This window comes from Magnolia sinica, chromosome 8 (genome assembly GCF_029962835.1).
Source record: "Magnolia sinica isolate HGM2019 chromosome 8, MsV1, whole genome shotgun sequence".
Lineage (NCBI taxonomy): Eukaryota > Viridiplantae > Streptophyta > Magnoliopsida > Magnoliales > Magnoliaceae > Magnolia > Magnolia sinica.
The window spans coordinates 80,305,877-80,326,840 of record NC_080580.1 but is presented as its reverse complement, the minus strand read 5'-3'; the positions used below and the strand labels follow the sequence as shown (position 1 = coordinate 80,326,840).

Genomic DNA, 20,964 nt, shown 5'->3' with positions numbered 1-20,964 from the left:
TAGGTTATGGTTTTCAAGGCTTTCAATGTCGGTTAATGGTTTATTACTGATGTGGGTGCAATTTCACATGCCAAATGCGATGTTTGTATCACGTTTCTGATATATATGAACTATATTGAGATTAGTGTATTCCATGTATATGTAGAAAGTATCGTATGCGTATGAAATTTGAACGTGTGCTTGCCATGATTAATTGTCGTGTGTTTGTGCTAGTTGTATGTGTAACAACTCCTTGGCGAAAGGATTTGCCCTAATACGTGCTATCACCAACATACGTCATGTATGTTGGAATATGTAGTCTAAGTGTTTGTAGAAATGTCTGAATGAACAAGTGTGTAATAAATTGTACTTTATATGGGTATTGAGAAGAAATTCTCAACTACCTTAACGATGTGCATGATTTCCTCCATGTAACTTACATTCTTTGTCTATTTTACTTAAACACTGCTTATGTGTGAATTCATGTTTAAGTTGACATCCATCAAATGCTCACATGCTTATATGATTGGAATTGTTGATCCATTACTGTTCTAATTTGCTTGTATGATTATCTGTTATAATTGACTATGTTTGGGACTACGGAATAGTCCAGGCAATCGGTGATAGGCTTTGAATAGGTGGCTGAGGTTGTTTCGCCATATAGGACGTGATCGATGAATTCTAGCCGTACTTGGGATGTTGGCAGTGGTTAGGCCACACGGAGTGCTTACGCACTTCATGTCGATCAACTCAACGTACGCTCGTACTAGTCGAGCTCGTCAAGTAACCCGATTGACCCGATATATGTTCACCATGTATGGACGCTACTGCTTGAATCTAAGGTACCAAACTCACCAGTGAAAATCCCTTTAACCTTGGTACCTCGATCCGCTAAGACTCATGAGCCGGGCATGGTGGTATGGGACACCATGGTCGAGCTGTCGACTTACACTGGGGTGACGAGCCTCCCTGTAGTGACCAGTGAGTAACCCAGACTTGTGAGCCGAATACGGTGGTATGGAACACTGTATTCGAGCTGTCGGCCTACACTGATAAGGTGACGAGCCCTTTGTAGTGATCTCGAGCGTATGCTAAGACTGCGTAGAGGCGACGAGCCCTTACATAGCAACAGGAGTATACTAGGCCTGCACTGATAAGGTGACGAGCCCTTTGCAGTGACCTAGAACCATATCATCATATGAGATTTACTAGGATTGACGACCCTAGATTGGATCATTGTTTGGGAATTGACATAAGGGAGGTACCTTAGCTTCTCAATCCTGCTATATGAAAAGGACTAATAAGAACTTGGCAATCACGCTCATGCACCGCATTACGTGTGCGTTTGGCGTAGCAGGTCAAGAACTGAGGAAGAGTTTCATGCGCGATTGTGAGATGAAGTTGCTGAGGGAGCACAGGCGAGGGCATGCATCATTATTTCATATCATTCTTGCATTAATCACAGTACTTAGGGATGTTTGCTTGTATTGCGTTATCATTACTACTTAACTGAATTGATAACATGTTAACCTTTGCTTTATTGTTCCACTGAGTTGATCACTCACTCCCACGTTACGAGACGGTATTGTACACACCAACCAGACCCTGTTGTAGGTCCAGATGATGGCGTAGCCTGTGAGACGGAGCCAGACTTTAAGGATAATGAGGAAGCATTCTCATATATTCAGTATTTTGACGGGTTTATATAGGCCGCTTGGAACGACGGGATTACAGGAACATATGATTAGTTGGACATCCACATTTTGTCATTTTGCACTCTTTTCGAAACAGATATGTATTTATTCAGCTCAGTGATGCTATCATACTCAGGTGGTTGACAAACACGTCTATGTACTTTATATAAATCCATCACAGTCTTCCGTTTGCATAATTTAACTGTCTCTGAAGTATGATATGTTGTTTTGGTATAATCTCATTCATGTTTAATGTACTAATACTGACAATATATAATCATCATTATCTATGTTGCATAAGTGATGCATTGGAACTCGGGAGTCGAGTCTATGCTCGACCCCCGATTTTCAGGGCATTACAGTGATGAATGTGAGGTGAGTGATGGATGTGAGGTGAGAGTGTACTTGACTTCAGAGTTGACTTCGGTGGTTGCTTAACTTGTGGAGAAAGAAAGCATGGGTTGCTCTTGTAAATGACATGAGGTGATTGATTGATTGATTGATTTGAGTGATTGATTGATGGGACATGTTGTAGAGATTCTCTTGGGATTGTAAACGAGCGGTGTTTTCTCGAACGGAACACGGGTCCACATCTCCCTGTCGGGGTATCAGATCAGTGCGTAATACGCGGCGTCGGAACCGCGGTGACGGCGCGATCGCAATGATACACGTCTCAGATTAAGCTGACTCAAATCTACGGGATACGACTTAGGGTCACGCGCAAATGTCTATCATATGTCACAGGTTACAGAAATTCGATAGGAAGGATCGCAGGAATCGACGGAACAGTACGGATTAGGATACGGGTCTTATATGGATGCAACACATGCGTCAAAGAGGGTCCCACACATGGGGTGCACATGTCACCAAGGTGGGCTCCACGGAACCTACTGCTTCAACAACAGCTATAGGCTAGTGTGTGGTACACCTGTCAATCTAATCCCATCACAGGTGGGTCCCAAGTGGGCCCCACCATAACGTTTATCTTCCATCCAATCTGTTAATAAGGTCACAAGGACCGGAATGAAGAGGAAAAACAAATTTCATAAGGATCCAAAGCTTCTATAACCACAAAAGGGTTTTAATGGCAGACGCTCAAACCTCACTATTTCCTGCCGTGTGGGCCACCTGAGCTCGTATATGGCTGATTTTTAGGGGGGCACTTCCTAAATGGGGCCCACCAAATGCACGGTGTTGATGTCAACACACATCATGGTGGGGCCCACGTCCCTGCCCGTTCACATCATAGCGCAGCAGGACGCTGCTGCGCACACATCAGCAGTAGCAGCGCCTACTGCTTGTTTCATTTTTTTACCGAGTTTTTTTTTAAAATTTTCCTAGGTGGGGCCCACATCAGGAGGATCCGACCCAGCCGTTGGATTCTATGGCTTAAGATAGTCTAAATGAGCCCAATATTCAGCATGTTTCGGAGTATAGAAATATCAGAGTGGATTTTAACGTAAAAACCACTATTTTCTATGTTATGGCCCTTCAGATCATCGGATTGGCTTCATTTTTTGGCTCGACGTCTAAAATGAGCTGGAGAATGGAATGGACGGCGTGGATTAAATCCATACATCAAGGTGGGGCCTACATGAACAGCCCACCCCAAGGCTTTGAATCAAACTAACATTTTTTTTCTCTGTGGTTTGCATGACAGCACACCACACCGTCAGTTCACACTTCACCGTGGCCACGTCCAGCGTCCCTGGACACTGGACGGTTTGCATACAACACATTTATAAGGTGGGCCCCACCTACAGATGGCTTAGATAAAATACATGCTTCATGGTGGGGTCCATCTGGGCGGGCCACATGGCCACATCAACACACACAACAACAAAATGAAAGAGAGAGGGAGAGAGGGAAAGGAGTCACATGATGATGGAGGGCTCCGCCACTATGACCCCTCCCTTTCCATGCATTTCAATCATACATCAAGTGGGTCCCAATACATGTGGGCTCACCGATCAAATCAACGGTGGAGATCCTTTCTCCACCGAAATGCAAGGTCTAGATGACCATATTTATGCAAGGAAATAAACATCATGATGGGGTCCATGGAGAATGACCCCATCATGGAATGATCATGAGAATCAAGGTGGGCCATCGGCCACATCTAAGGCCCAAAGTGAGATCCATACCATCAATCGGTAGGCCCCACTTGGCCCATCATCAAAACATGAAAATCTAGGCCTATGAAGCACCCACCATTCGATCTTCTTGGTCCGATGGAACGCCGATCTCCTTATGCCTCTCTTTGATGGAAGATGATGAGAAAGGAATGGCTAGGATGATGGATCTTGAGGTGAAAAGTGGGCCACACAACACTCTTTTCTCTCTTGGGAAGCTTGGACGTGCACTCCTTTGCTTGCTTGGAAAATGTGAAGAGAAAGAGAGAGGGAGAGAGAGAGAGAGAGAGGAGTAGTTGTAAGAGAGGTGATGGATGTGAGGTGATAGTTGTACTTGACATGTATAGATGTATAAGAGAGAGAGGGGGAGAGAGTTGACTTGGTAGGTGGTTGCTTGACTTGGAGAGAAAGAAAGCATGGGTGTGTACTTTGATTGATTAATTGATTGATTGATGGGACATGTTGTAGAGATTCTCTTGGGTTTTGTAATGCGTGGTGTTTCTTCAAAATAAATGTCGGCCCACATCTCCTGGCCGGGTATCAGATCGGTGTGCAAGACGCGGTGACGATGCGGTCACAATAGTACAAGTTTCGGATTGAGCCAACTCAGATCTACGGGATAAGACTTACGGTCATGCGCAAATGTCGATTATGGGTCGCGGGTTACTGAAATTTGACGGGAAGGATCGCGAGAGTCGATGGAACAGTACGAACTAGGATACGGGTCTTACAGTCATACTTTAGATTTTCAGCTATTAATGCTCCTCCTAACATATTTAAGCTTGCACCCCAACGTTAACTCTGATACCACTTGTTGGGGGGCCGTAGAGGACACATAGTATAATCTAAGAGAGTAATCCAATCGCAAAAACCAACACAAGAACACAGATTTTTACTGGTAAAACCTTTACAGGAGAAAACCACAACACAAAGCGACAAATGATCACTATGAAAGCAGAAATTACAAAGAGAAAGAGGTTACCCGATTCGAACAACCTCAAATCTCACCCTTGCTACACCCTTTAAAACCCTTGGATGAATTAGAAACCCTAAGAATACCTCCCAATCTCGTTTACACCCATATTTATAGCCTTGGGAAGAATCCCAAATGAAGTCGGAAATAAATTCCATGAATCTGGAAAATCTACATAATTCTATGTAATTGTTTGATGTCATCGAACACCCTTTCATGTCATCGAACACTTATCCTTCGATGACATCAAAGACACTTCAATGGCATCGAAAAACTACCAAAACTCTCCAGAGATGACACATGGAATTTTAGATACCTTCGATGACATCGAACACTCTTCGATGGCATCAAAAAAAGTGCCCTGTTACTCCAGCGACAAAATAGAGAAAATCCAGAAATACTCAATGACATTGAACCTGTCATCGACAGGTTACTAAATATACAAATTTGAGACATCTAACACTGGGGAGACGATCATTTTTGCGGAGCATGCTCAAATGTATGAGGTCAACATAGTGACTTTTTAGCCATCACTTCAGCAATTGCAATCTCGTAATTTGGGTCATTGTAATACGTCCCTAATGACGAGTTCTTTTTCTTAGCTCCTTCTCACAAGAGTTCTTCGTACCTAGAGACTTTTTTGGTCAAGTCATATGAATATATAAACTTTGTGCCTATGAACTTCTTACGAAGCTTGTATTCAAGCCTGTCTTGTGCAAGTTGTACAAACTCAGCTTCAGTCATAAAAAACTTACAATAGCTTTTTGCCTGCTTAAACCGTGTGATATAGCTCTCACACGTCTCTCCAGGCAACTTCGAAAATGGGTTAGATTGGCCATAGTGATATCTCTGTTCTTAGAGAAGAACTGGGAGTGGAACTTTTCTTCTGTCTCTTGCCAAGTGTGTACCGAATCTAGCAATATATTTGAGTACCATGTGAAGGTCGCCACTATTAATGAATGAACAAGTAACTGCAACTTATGATAGTCATTGTTGGCCAATTCTCCATATTGCATTGTAAATTGGCCAACATGTTCGATGGTCGATTGGTCGGGCTCACCTGAAAACAAGGCAAAATATAGTCGATAGTTCCTTGGCAATGGGTGTTTTCAATCTATCCATTCGGGTTATGGTTTATGATACACCGAGATAGTGTTACGGCTGAGGACTTGACCAACAACTTCTTGAATGATTTGGATAATCTGGTCGTGATCCACCCACTAAGGTTCAAAGACTAGTGGTGGGTCGGGGCCAAATTGGTTCAAATTATCTTGGAATCTAGATAATTTTTAAAGATTTAATCCTCCTGGCAATCCCCAATTCCGATACTCGAGTACGAAATTCCTAACCTCTCGCTTTGATTGCCTAACTTCCATGTGAGGTGATACATTTCTTACCTCCTAGACAGGGACCGGTGGTGGATTCTTTAGTGGAGGCAGCATGGGTGGAAGTAGAGTTGCATTGCCGATGGAACTTCCCTCGGCATTTATTGCGTTTTCAATAATATTCGTTCGGTCATCATAGCTATCAATTGATGCATGGCTTTGGTCTGGCTAGCCATATACCGATTAATATCCTCATCTTAAATACAAAATCTCTCTCCCTAGGTCCTGTCATATTCCTAAACGAGCTGAATGCTCATTTATACATCTCAGAGCACAACAACCACCTCATCTAGAAGAACAGTCTAAGAAGTCGATGCTCCTCCCTAATCACCAGTGGCATACGTTGGACTATTGTTCAAATTTAATGCCTCAAGGGCTATTGGAATTGGTACGTCCTATGCTAGAGGTGATGTGGTTGGCGTAGAGGGATCGACCCCAACAATATGAGTACTTCTATTCATAATTGGCATTATTTCACCGGTAAGTTAGAGATATGGTCCCACTGGGTGTGCCAAAAACATGTTGTTGCTGCTCTTGGCATAGTTTGTGTGTGCGCGGGTTACCCAGAATTGAAATTGCGATTGAACTGAACAACAATGACCCCAAGCGCCAATATAGGCAGACATATAGTGTATAACCGAGATCTGAGGAGATCGGCCGCCTATTCAGCCACTCGTTCAATGTGTAAAATGAGATCAAGCGATATTCAGAGGGTCTCATCCTCTGATGATGGGTTGCACATTTGCTTTCCGTACGAAAGGACTTTTTGATACAGATAGAATAAAATGAGAAAAGAGATTCTTACAATCGGTCATGGAGAACAACCGTAGAATGCCTTTGCGATTGATAAACTGAATCCATCGTGCGAGCATAGACTCAAATTACAGCTAAAGTTACCAGTTAATGCTACAGATTACACTATGGAATGTAAACTGCTGGTTGAAAAAGTAAATGATTACACAATGGAATGTAATTTAGTGGATTTGAAACACTACGCCAAAATCGTGGATTTGCGATGGACCAAATTCGTCGTAAAACCAAAAAAATGACGGATTTCGTCCGTCGCTGTTTACTAGGTCGCTTTTGTTTTCCGATGGATAAAATCCGTCATTTAATCTGCGACAGATACGGTCCGTTGCATATTACCGACGGATAAAATCCGTTGCAAAAAATTAAAAATCCATCGCTGAAATTAGGAAAAAACCTCCGGAATTCTCCGTCATTTAAAATATTAGCGACAAATAAAATCCGTCGCTAATATGAGGCGAGCGACGGACCTCAAATCCGTCGGCCAGTGTGCAGATATTAGCGATGGATTTGGTCTGTCGCTAAAATATCTGCAAATTTTAAGAATATATTAGATTTGTTTATATACTTTTTTGAATCCTAACACCTGATAGTCATTCAAAAAATAATTCACATGATTGTTTTATAATATCATAATCAATCAATGATTAAACATGTGCGTGCTTGATTCACCCATTTAACGTTCATCAAGACAAAATAATCAACACAATACCAATAAAACAATTAACGGTCTATTTAATGTTTTCAGACTACAAATGCACATGAATGTCCATTTTCCATGCTACAAATGTCTATAGCAATACAACTTTCCATGCAGGCACATAGCCTAACATAGCCAAATAGGCAAAACCAAAAATAGCATGGTAGAAGACATTTCATATACCTCATCACCACTCAAAAGTGAGACTTTTCTGTCAAGCATGTTGGCTTTAAAATTACGACGACCCAAGAGCCCGCTTATATCATCTATTCTCCAGTCCTCTGCAACTGCTACTATTTGAAGCACAATTTTCTCCAAATCAAGAGCTTCCACCTAATAGAAGAGTAGAATAATCTTTGTGAATTGCATATGACCTCTCAAGTAATAACAAATGGGATCTACGTAACAAATATTCAACCATGGATTAATGTTTTCAAATGGCCTTCGTAGCATAAACATTTGTTGCTAAATTTGAATGCACGGTGTGTGTTTGTTTGGAAGGCAAGACAGTTGATATTAGGCATGTGCCTTTTGGTTGCCAGATAGATGCATATATCCCTTCTAGACTATACATGTATGATGTGCTACTTCAATGAAAGAATGAAAACTCAAGTCACAAGAAAATTCAAATATGTAAAACATGTTACAGACTTACAAGCAGAACATGTCGCAGTCCAAGGCTTGGATTCCAATCCTTCTTTAGCGTATTGACATAGATCTCGCCATTAGTTGCAATGTTTGGATGAAAGATTTGTCAAAAAGTAACCTACAAAGACAGGAGAGGTACATGGAAGTAAAATGAGCATGACTTACTTCGTCACTGGAAGAATATCATTGAAAATGTGAAAAATGTATATTATCGCACCTTTGGGTGGTGAGTGTGGGAAGTCATGTGATAATAATAGCTTCATGTGGAAAATGCCATTTTCGTATGGAGTTCCAGCTGCACGAGATGTTAAACCATGCCCTCTAGTCAAGTTTGTAAAGAAGAATACCGGATTGAAAGGCATTTCTGATGACGAGTCACCTTCCTGGACCCTCAATATTGGCAAATATAGTGGAGAAATCATCATCATTTATACATACTTTAATGCCCTCTGGTGGGATTTCATCAAAAATTTTCAATTCCCTGGCAAGTTGTTTAACCACATTTGGTGGAAGATTTTCATTTGTTGCCTGCCATTAAGAACAAACCCGTAATAGATCTTCCAATGTCAGATAAAACTTCTGGGAATAATGCAGAAAACCATACAAAATACCAACACATGCAAATCAAATAATGCATAGAAGGGAGAGGTGAATGTATGCACTAGAATGAGATTGCTGATGTATGCAGACTCATATAGATAGAAGCATTGGAGAATAATATGGTAAAAGAATTACCATCAGCCAAAGGGGCTAGTTAACATGACGTGTCAAAAGAAACTCCTACCTCCTATGCTTGAGATGTAACCGGACCTTCTGGTGGATGATGCAGCAAGGTCTCTAAAATATTCAAATAAAAACATACAATTAACTATAATTTCATGCTCTATCTGGAAACATCACGGCAGTGCTGACCAAGTTTCTGCATGAAACATCTCCAAACCATCACTTCTATTCTATAAGCATTGATCTACATAAACTTGAAAATAAGAAGAAAAAGAAATAGCTACATCTCTGTACAGTTTAATGGTAAAGAAGCAGAAACAACATGCAGAGAGGAAAAGGACCCAAAAAACCATAAGTAATCAATGCGGGACAAATCTTCCTTCTTGCAGATCATAGACATTTCAAAGAACATAAGACTGGACTCAGTACCTGGCTTCTTTGAAAGATTGAACCATAACTAGCATCTTCCAAGTTCCAACAAGCCAAATGCGACCAGCCTCAGGAATTCAGGAAAGTGCCAAACCAAGCCTGATTTGGAGGCACATCCAACAGTGGCAGTAGAGTCTAACCACAAATTCAGATGATTCGCCCATGTCAACCCAATTTTGACGCATAAGGAATATGGTCACACAACAGATAAAAAGCTGGGACTCGTAGATGTGCCATGCGGTCAATGAGATTCAACTTGTACCACATGCTGGCAAGGATACCATGGAACAAGTGGGTGAATGAAGAGGAATAAGAAAATTAGGGACAATAGAATATTATATTTTTCACCATTTATAAAATAGTGGGTATATTCATCAGTTTGGTAAGAGCATCAACAAATTTTTGTAACTTATTTGAACTTTGAATGGATACAAAATCCATCTTCGAAGCTAAAATCATTGATATGTTTCCGGGTTCTACCAATAAGGTGTATCTTTTAATTGTCTACTGAGAAAATTGCCTCAGTCAAAGTCGTAATAGTTTTCAAATTGAAGACGGTTAATGGTACATGTTTGTTATAGTACAGATTCAAGCATGCACATACCAAAAACCCAATAGTGAGAGAAATACTACTGAACATTTTCGCGCACACCAATAGCCAGTGCTTTTCTTGTATATCAATAACACCTTTCATTTTATGAGCTACCTGACAAGTGAAACAGCCTGATTTTTTAAGCAGAAGATCTACACAAAGAAGTCACCTGATTTCAACTGTGCCAACCTGACTTAAACTGTGCCCAGCACATGAACCTGATCCAAGACACAACGCGACCTTAAACTAGGTCCATCACATGGACTCGACTCGACTTGAAACTGGGTCCATCACATGGACCCAACCTGAACCTAGCTAGACCCGTCCAAAATTTGAGACCCAAACCCGGCCCAATTTCTTAACAGGTCCAAAAGATAGACTAGACATGTTAAATCAGATCTGATCCATGGGTCCTAATTACAAAGCTAGATAGGTAATTATTGATTGTCCTAATCACAAAGCCACATACCAGCTGAAAGAACAAAAAAGACAATTTCTACGCTAATAGTTTTGCATCCTGCAATGTGAACTTTCATTTCACAGTAAAGGGTGGGAAGCATATAAAACACAATAGAGAGATTCATGTTGTTATGCTAAGACCGCCACCAATGTTGTGCATTCTATGGATGTGTATTTGCTCAGTCTCAAATGAGGTCTCTGTTTGACTGTACAAGAACCTTGTCCTTTGACCAAGCTTCATCAATGTCTCCCATTCAATTCAAAATCTACGCATCTAGGTGATAGGGAACAAACATTTCACATACTTGTGCTCCAAGAAACTTGCACCATAATTTTCCCACTCGCTGATATCTCCCAATGCCGATACATGCAAAAAACAGGAATTGGGAACCTTGCAGATTAATAAGGCTAAAAAGAGAAAGGAAGCAAGGGAGAGAGAGTTTGCTAAAGGCTCCATTTCATGCATCACAAGTCTTCTTTGCCGAAGTACTCAATACTTTCTTTTTAACTTTAGCATAGTAAACAAACCAATGAGATTCCAAGCTTCAAAACAATAAAAGATAATAAAAGAAATAAACAACTAATATGGGAAGCTGGCACACCTACAAGCTTCACTGTGAAGAGTCCAAAAAGTTGTGGGAAAATTCCTTGCAAAATGGCATTTCGTCCTGCAAATAGTTTGAAGCATGATTGGAACATGTAGCAAATAAAAAATTGAAAGAAAAAATATAATGAAGAAAAAAAATTTGAAGAAAATATTTTAAGATCATTTTAATGTCATGAAAAAAAAAAATATCTATTAATTAAGAGGGGGAAGGTACATGAGAGACCGGTTTTAATGGATACAGCGAGAAATTTATATGTCAGGAATATGATTCCAGGTCAACAAACAAGAACAAGCGATGCTAAACTTTGCTATTTATCCCTTCTTTCCCCCAGTGAATATGTGAAATCCAAATTACAAAGAAACAAAAATTGCATGTATCAATTGTAGTTCTCCTGCATAAGGAGCCTTAGAGCTTAAGTAGTGAATGGTTTGGAAATTTGCAAGGACTAATGAGAAAAAAGACTGAGCTGAAATCCAAGTAGATAAAATAAAATTCTCAGGTGGATTAAAATTCCAAGTAGAAAAAAGACGGGTGAAATTAAATGGATTTCTGGAGTTCTTGTCAGCAGAACAATGATGCTCAGCTGCAAGCAACAAAATTAAAAGTGAAACTTATAACATATTTCAAATAGAAAATGAAACTAAGCAATGCTACAAAGATTAGGTTGATATAAATTTTGAGTACTTGCACATAATGTTTAAGAGCATGTTTGATGGATGGTTGTAAATGAATTCATCTAATTTTCGTGAATCATAAAAATATATTAGATATCACATAAAATGGGATTAAATCATTTTCATGTCAACCAAACAGGTCTTAATTATATTCTTGATAATAATAATAAATAAATAAATAATCCAACATTAGTGCCATCAAGAATTTAAAGGATCTAAGCCTACTGTAGATCGTCTTAATGGGAAATCAGACCATTTCTGACTTTCTAGTATTTCTACTAACTCATACTGCAATCAGCATATTATCTTTTCACATAGTTTTCATAATGAATTGGCTAGAATTCTCATCAAGTGAGTTGTCTAGGCTTGAGATTAGAACGGTCCATCTGCCATGGTATACCACAGGTAAGCCATGACACAAAAACCAACATAAACAAAAACGGTCCAGCCGGAAATGTAAATAGTTAAAAAAACAAAAACCATAAATCGTCAAAGGTTCATTTTTAACTCCAATCAATCATTAGGATGATTCACTCCACATGATTTTTGTACCATGCCCCATCCCCAACAGCACCAAGCAGATGGGCAATTTAGATCATCTCCACATATGGGGCCCGTGGTATCCATGCTACATGAGCAATGCAATGCAGGTCATGTGAAATGGACCCAAAGAAGAAATATGAAAGAAAGCCATTCTACCTATCAACTAAAGAAGTCCTAAGCAAACTGCACATCACTTGAATGTAGGGATGTAAACGGGCTGCACAACTAGTTTTATGGGAATAGAAAAAAAAAAAAGAATCTAACTAGAGACAAAAACTAACTAAATGTTCAAAACAAAATAAAAACAATCCATGCACACACATATACAGATTAAATCGGTCAAGTATTTCTTTCTCCAAACTATCAAAATGAATTAAATGGATTTATTAACTGCTATATTAACAAAGCCGGGAAGACTAGCTGCTCCAATTCAATGTCTATATGAAACAAAAGCTGACCAATTAAAATTCACAAACTACAAAGTAAAATAACAATGTGGTCCAATAGAATTATATGTCTTTGAATATAAGGAAGGTTTATTTCACAGAAGTGGTCCAATAGATGACATGCAACTAGGATGCTCTGATCCTTAAAGAGCTGCTCTACCTGCAGAGAATGGAGGGTTTAGTGTGCTTTACAAGACAGTAGTAAAGGTTTATATGGTAAAGAAATTTTAAAGATAGAGATGAAGAAATAATCAAGTTATAAATAAATAAATAATGAAATAGATGAAAAAACAGAGAAAAAATGCCCCGAGCAGATCAAAAGGTCATATACTACATGGAAAGTGATAGAAAAATTAATTATTATAAAAAAATAAAACATACAGAAAGCATCCATTGCCAATCCTTTTAGATGCCTAAAGCCAAGAACACGAACTCAAACATGATTCCCTTTCTTGAACTTTTTATCCAGCATGTAGACTTCCTCATTAGCCACATCAGATATCTGTGACCTACAAAAGAAGAATCTTTACATTTTCAGCCTGGGTTGCAACAACAATAACACCAGAAGGATCTTTAAATATGAACTAATCATAAAAAAAAAGGGCAATGCCTTCATCAGTAAATTAAGAAAGGCTAGAGAGGAAATAAATCAAAATTAATTCACGATTTGGTATCTAAATTTACGTTTGCAGGTGCATTTGGATGCTCAAATGAATTGATCTGCAATAACTCAATCCAGTGGAGTGTCCATCTAGTTGGTCATCTCCATAGATGGTTAGCTTGTTTAAAAAATCGACTGCACGAGCAATCCTAGTCATCAGGGCATTGTGTTGAGTGCTGCTCATAAGCACTTCCTAGCCATATGCATTGACAAATCCACCCTAAAATCCCCAAATTCCTGTTTTGAACAATCCACCCTAAAATCCCCAAATTCCTATTTTGGACAATCCACCCTAAAATCCCCAAATTCCTAAATCGGTATTGAGATTGAGAGAGATTGAGAGAGAGAGAGAGAGAGAAATACCTCAACCGAGCTTCAGAGAGAGAGAGAGACGGCGTGCGTGGGTAGGGCTTCGGCAACAAGAGCGTGGGTGGAGAGAGAGAGAGAGAGAGAGAGAGAGAGAGAGAGAGAGAATGAGAGAGGGAGAGCGAGAAGAGAGATCGAGAGAGAGAGAGAGAGAGAGAGAGAGAGAGAGAGAGAGAGAGAGAGAGAGAGCGGGAAGAGAGAGAGGAGGGAGAGATCCAGAGAAAGAGAGAGGAGTGCGAGAGGGATATGGAGAGACTGGAGTAGGTGCGAGAGAGAGACGGAGGAGAGGAGAGAAGTTAGGGCATTTCAACTTTAGGAATGCTCACCCGCGCACGTGCGAACCTTTGTACACGTGATCATACCACGGGAAACAGTGGGGATCACCGTTGAAACTTTTCTAGGCCCCACAGTGATGCTTATTTGTCATTCAAACTTTTCATAAGATCTTACAGACATGGATGAAGGGAAAAAACAAATATAAGCTTGATCCAAAACTTTTGTGGCCCCCAAGAAGTTTTCAACAGTAGACGTTCAGTTCAACTTATTCCTTTGGTGTGATCCATTTGAACATTGTATATGCTTCAATTTTGGTATCAAGAGCTAAAATTATCTTTTAAAATGGATGGCCGGAGTGGATTAAATATATAAATCATGGTGGATCTCACAGAGTTTACTCAGTACCCTAAGCGCACGAGTTACTCACTACACAATCCGCTTCCGCCCCTGAGTACGCATAGCGTACTGAGTAGACATTGAGGGTCCACCGTGTATACTTTGGGTTTATCCACTCCATCCATCTATTTTACAGCATAATTTTAGACCAGGAACCAGAATGAGAGGCTAATCCAAAGTTCGAGTGGACCTCACCACAGGATATAGTGGGGATTGAACGCCTAAGGCCCACTGTACTGTTTATTTGATCCATTACGTTCAATCGGAATAAGAGGCTGATCCAAAGCTCGAGTGGGCCTCACCATGATGTATGTATTTCATCCACTATGTTCATCCATTTTTAAAGATCATTTTAGGGATTTATTACAAAAATGAGAGGTATATAAATCTCAGGTTGACCACACCACATGAAAACAATAGTGATTGGATATCCATCATTAAAATCCTCCTAAGGCCCACTGTACTGTTTATTTGACATCCAATCTGTTTATTAGGTCATACATGCCTAGAGGAAGGGGAAAAACAAAAATCATTTTGATCCAAAACTTTTACGGCCTCCAAAATGTTTTTAATGGTTGACGCTCATTCAACACTGTTTCCTGTAATGTGGTCCATTTCAAATTGGGATATACCTCATTTTTGGTCTCATGTCGTAATATGATCTTTAAAACTAGATGGATGGCATGGATGAAACGCATACACCATGGTGGGGCCCACAAAGCACCGACCAGCCATTGGCCGGTGTCAGGGGGAGTATCCAATCCGTTCCCCTTATTTGTGGTGTGGTCCATTTAATATTTGGATATGATTCATTTTTTGGATAATTCTCTAAAATGATCTCGAAAAATGGATGAACGGTGTGGGTTGATTCCAAATTTTTGGTAAATCCAAAACTCAAGACCATGCCATATGAAACAATGTGGAATAATGATTTCCACCATTGATACCTTCCTTGGGCCCATAATAATGTTTATTTGCCATCCAACGTGTGCATAATATCAAAAGGATATGAATGAAGAGAAACACAAACATCAGCTTGATCGAAAACTTCTATGGCCTCCAAGAATTTTTCAATGATAGAGGTCCAATTACACTATTTCCTGCGGTGTGGTCCACTTGAGCTTTGGATATGCTTCCTTTTTGTTCTTTAGACCTCAAAATATCTGTTAACATGGATGAACGGAGTGGATAAAATAAATAAATAATGGTGGACCCCACAGAGTTTACTCTGGTAAGGGTAATGAGTAACTCACCTAAATGTGGTGGAGAGGGGTTTCCGTAAAACATTCATAATCATATATTGGGCCTGCCTAAATGTGATTCACATATCCAACCCACTCATTATGTGTGTCCCACTTGGATGAGGGGTCAGACCAAGTTTTAGCCTCATCTAAAACTCATGTGGGCCCCACCAAGTGCTTTTATATTTTTTAAGATGTCTTGACATGGTTTTAGATGGTATGGCCCACCTGAGTTTTGTTTACGGATGATTTTTGAGATATCTCATAACCTAAAGGGGACACATTAAATGCACGGTATTGATGTTCGACACACATCACGATGGGGCCCACAAAACTTATTAATATCAATTCGTAAGTTCTCGCGTGGTCAATAAGTTGGGTCACAATTTTGACAATAATATTTAGCCCATTTTATATGTATAGTCCATTCACTCCATTTTACTTATCAATACCCTCAATTTGACTAGTTACTCGCCCCAATCAGGCTAGCTACATGTGAGAAAGGTATTGGGAATACAAGATTGATCAACAATTTAAGTGAAATTTAATTTAAACATATGAAGTTATGTACTCTTCCATCTAGGACTAATTCGATTGTCCAAAAACGGTTAAATGTTCAATTAGTGGATGTGTCTAATAATTTATTAAAATTTTTTTTTTCACAGATAAATTTCAATTTCCATTTAAAAATAACATTTTTTTAAAAAATATATATTTTTTACTCTTAATTTTTCTTTCAAAACTTTTAACAAAATATCATTTTTATTATAAAATATTTCAAAAATAAATTAAAATACAAATTCTGAATTTTTTTTAAAAAATATCTTAAATTTTCACAATTTTTAATCTTTTTCCCAAAAAATTCCAAAATGCCAATTTATTTTTCTTCAAAAGCATTATGTTGTTTTCAACTTTCCAAATTTTTTTTAAATTATATATATTTTGGCAAAAATCTTAGTGTTTTTATAAATAAGTTTTTCTTTTAATTTCGAATTTTGAACATTTTCAGTTATTTTTCAAAATCACAAAAAATTTCAACTTATTTATTTTTCGTTTCAAAATGTTTGTTTTTTGATAAAGTATCGATTTTTTAATATCATTTTATTTTAAAAAATTTCAATTCTTTTTCACTTCTCCATTTTTTTAAAAGCATTTTATTCGAACTTGTCAATTTTGATTGAACTTCACAATTTATTTTTTAGATTTTTCAAATTTCAAACTCATTTTGTTTTTTAAAATATTTTCATTTTTCAACATTGTGAAAATTTTCACATTTTTTAAAATATTTTTAATTTTCTCTTTCAGGATATTATTTTTTCTCAAAATCAAATACTTTTTTTTTCCAATTTATCAACTTTATTAAATATTCTTTTTTGTTCCCGCAAAATAGATTTTTATTAAATCACGATTTTTATTTTTTCAAAATCTAATTTTTTTCTCAAACATTGTTAAATTTTTTAAACTTCTCAATATTCTTTTTCATGTGGTATTACAAATCATTTAAATATTAGTTTTAAATTAAAAAATAAAAATAAAAATTCCACTCATTTGATATAAAAACAAAATAAATTTTCTTTTTGCATTCAATCAATTGTTAAAATATAATCTTAGATACAAATATGTACAATTAAACTGCTGAAATTCTATTAAAAAACAATTATTAGACTACAAAAAAACTTAATTTCCACCATATTCTTTAAAAAATGGAAAAAAAATAATAATAATGTCAAGGCAAGTCCTTTTACGACGGACCTTATCCGTCGCAAAATCAACTGAAAAAGTGCGCCACCTGGTATTTTGGGCGGGAATTTGCAAACTGTTAGTTTCCGTCACCAAATCAAAATATGCGACGGATTTCGTCCGTCACCTAGTTACGACGGACAACAATCCGTCATAAATACGTCGTAAATCAGATTTTAGCGACGGATTCTGGTCCGTCGCTAAATTCCACAATGTTCGGACTGGATAATCGAGAGAGACGAGTTCACCGACGGACTTTTTCTGTTAGTGAACTGGTAAAGCAAGAGATTTTTGCTGGCCATTTTGGCGTAGTGAAAGTAAAAGATTACACTTTGAAATGTAAATCAATTGAGATTCAAAAGGATAATTTGAAAGTTAAATTTGGTTTGTTTGGGTTGTTATGAGATGAAATTTTCTTGTTGAATTCCTCTTCTATTTATAATTTCGACCAGATCATCTAAATTCTTCCCACATTCCAACGGTTACCATAACTGTTCACCATTACCCAAACTCCTCTATTTCTCCTCTTACCATTTGTCTTGTAACTGTTTCACACGATTCCTTCTTTATCGGCCACTCAAACAATGACACGGCAATACCTTATATGCTCCAGTTGTTATAATCAAGAGATCTTCCCGTACATATCTGCATATCCTCAAATACGCCATGCGGATCCTTACATTTCACATGTAACTCCCTCTGATTGGTTCTCGCACGAAATAACAATAATGGGAATGAACAGTATGTACACGTCTTATTATACCGGTTAGGTGATCATGGTTAATTTGCAACAGGTTCCTAATATTTTGAGGCATGCAAGATCATGGACATATATTTATTTCATTTTATCATACAGGAGACGTGCATATATGACATCATGTTTATCATCATTAAAGTAAGATTGTGTAGAACAATATTTCATGAAAACTTCACATACAATTTATTCAATGTTAAGTAAGATTGCATTGAAAATTTCCGTGGAACTCCAATGGGGTTGGATATGATCTCACTGGGCTTTTAGCTCACCAAAATCACCATAGTTCTTAGAGGTAATTTTGAAGAGGAAAAAGACATTGGCAAAGCAGAGTACCTAGACTGCCTAGGGATTCTAGGTGGGGCCCACCGCCATGTTTGTGAGACATCTACAACGTTCATCCGTTTGGCGAGCTCATTTTAGGATATTCGACCAAAAATGAGGTGTATACAAAACTCAAGTGGGCCACATGAGAGGAATCAGTGGATATTCAGCTAGAACCATTGAAACATTCTTGTGGCCGTAAAATCTTTGCTTCAGACTAAATTTTTAGTATTTTCACTTCATCCCAGTGGTAATGACCTTATAAACGGTTTTGATGACATATAAACATCAAGGTGAATCCCAAGAAGGTTTCAATGGTAGGTATATCTTTCCCCAATTTTCCCTCCCGTGTGGCCCACTTGAATTTTGGATCCACTTGAAATTTTGTCGCTTGTCCTAAAATGAGCTCGCCAAACATATGAATGGGTAGATGTCCTAGAAAAACATGGCGATGGGCCCCACTCAGTATCCTTGCGCAGGAACTTCCTGGAAAAGGCTTTCGCAGGAAATCTGTGTCTGATAAACGGAAATCATGCTCAGCCAATGGCTGCGTATCTTCTTACCAATGGGCAAGTGACAAGTGGCAGGCTAAAAACCATCTGCGCGGACGCGGATTTCCTGCGAAAGCCTTTCGCAGGAAGTTCCTGCGCTCGAAACCTGGGTGGGGCCCAACGTGATGTTTTTGAGAAATCCACTCCGGCCATCCGTTTTCTGAGATATTTTAAGTATAATAGGCCAAAAATGAGCCGTATCCAATACTCAAGTGGACCGAAAATGTGATTCTTGAAGGTACACAGTTGAAATATTTGTGGGCCATAAAAGTTTTGAATCAGGCTAATATTTGTGTTTTCAGTTCATCCAAGTATGAATGACGTTATTAACGGTATGGATGTCATGTAAACATCACTTTCTAGCTCAGAAAGTTTTCAACGGTAGGAATTTTCCTACCCACCTTTTACTCCAGTGCGGCCCACTTGAGTCTTGGATCCTTCTCAATTTTGGCCTCAAGTACTAAAATGAGCTCATAAAATGGATGTACGGGGTGGATTTCTTAAAAACATCACGTTGGACCCCACCCAGTTTTCCAGCGCAGGAACTTCCTGCGAAAGGCTTTCGCAGGAAATCCGCATCTCGTCTGCGCGAGCGCTGGTTCATGTCTGGATTTTGAACAGGTCCAGCTGGATGCAAATTAGCTACTGAACCAAACAGTAGCTGGCAGGTAACATATTATGCATCGCCTGACACATGGATGAGCCCCATTTTTTATGGGGGCCCATATGGGGTGGCATTTCCCATCTGGTTCACTTGATTATGCTTTATTGCGGTCTTAAACGCTAATGTGTATAGGCTTGGGCTGGGGTTTGTCTAGATTTTCAGGGTTTTGTGAGGTTCTTATAACACTCTGATCAACTTGTCAGTCCTAGATGGTGTGTCTAAAGTGACGCTCTTTGATAGGTCCATATAGTCACTATTTGACAATTAAGTAATAGTCCACTAAACAAGGTCGTTATGCCATGACATTAGCCCACGTCACACACTTCATACTCTGCATGAAGCGGTCTTGGTAAAATGGTCGATCGTATCTTACTCATCAACGATTAGATTGAGGAGAATTTATACTCATCGAAAAGCTAACTCAAAGACCTACAATCTAAGCCTGGAATCAAGACAATCCGACATCGCCTGGTCTATCAATGGGGCCTACAACACAGTTGAGGTATCCTTAATCACAACTGCTTGGTCAGCAACATATATATCTTTATTTTTTGGAATAGATTTCCCTCGTTATAACTTGAATTGCGATGAAACAAATTTTGGGTGAAACTAAACTTGATGAACTTTCCAATGCACCAAACATATCTCGATCAGACACCGTTTGCTTCTCCATTCGTTGTCTCGACCACGGGCCACAAACGATATCCAATTCTCAACAACATGAAAAGTATGACTTTTCAAACTTCAAAAGCCACTCTAAAACTCGCAACTTTGAAAGTATATCTTCCATATAGATATTGCAGATTCTAACCAGTTTCAAATTTTAAAAATAATAATAATAATAATTTTAAAAAAGTAAAAATTTTCCAAATTGGTAAAACTACTGTGATCAAAAGTGAAGGGAATCAACCATCTAAATGATTGATTTTATTTCTATTCCTAATCGATAGATTCTATATTTGTATTAGAAATGACAGTAAATATCATATTCGTGGAGTGGAGTAGAAACATAAGTGTACTCTTATATATGAATGTGGAATATATCAAATTAGTTATAATTGAAATTGTCAATTCATCGATAACTACTTATGGGCCATATCCTTTTATGAGAAAATAGCTGACAAAGAGATCTGTCATGATGAGATGAAGACAGAAGGGAAATAGAGAGAAAAAATGTGCCATATCATTTTCTTATAAGA

General features: G+C 38.5%; 1 long non-coding RNA gene across 1 annotated transcript; it reads right to left on the bottom strand.

The window, feature by feature from the left end:
* Positions 1 to 12,287: 12,287 nt before the first annotated feature.
* On the bottom strand, positions 12,288 to 14,058 carry LOC131254081 (uncharacterized). The gene is made up of 2 exons (XR_009175483.1): positions 13,817 to 14,058; positions 12,288 to 13,301 (listed from the first exon to the last, which is right to left on the bottom strand). It is a non-coding gene; the product is annotated as an uncharacterized LOC131254081 (long non-coding RNA).
* Positions 14,059 to 20,964: the final 6,906 nt, after the last annotated feature.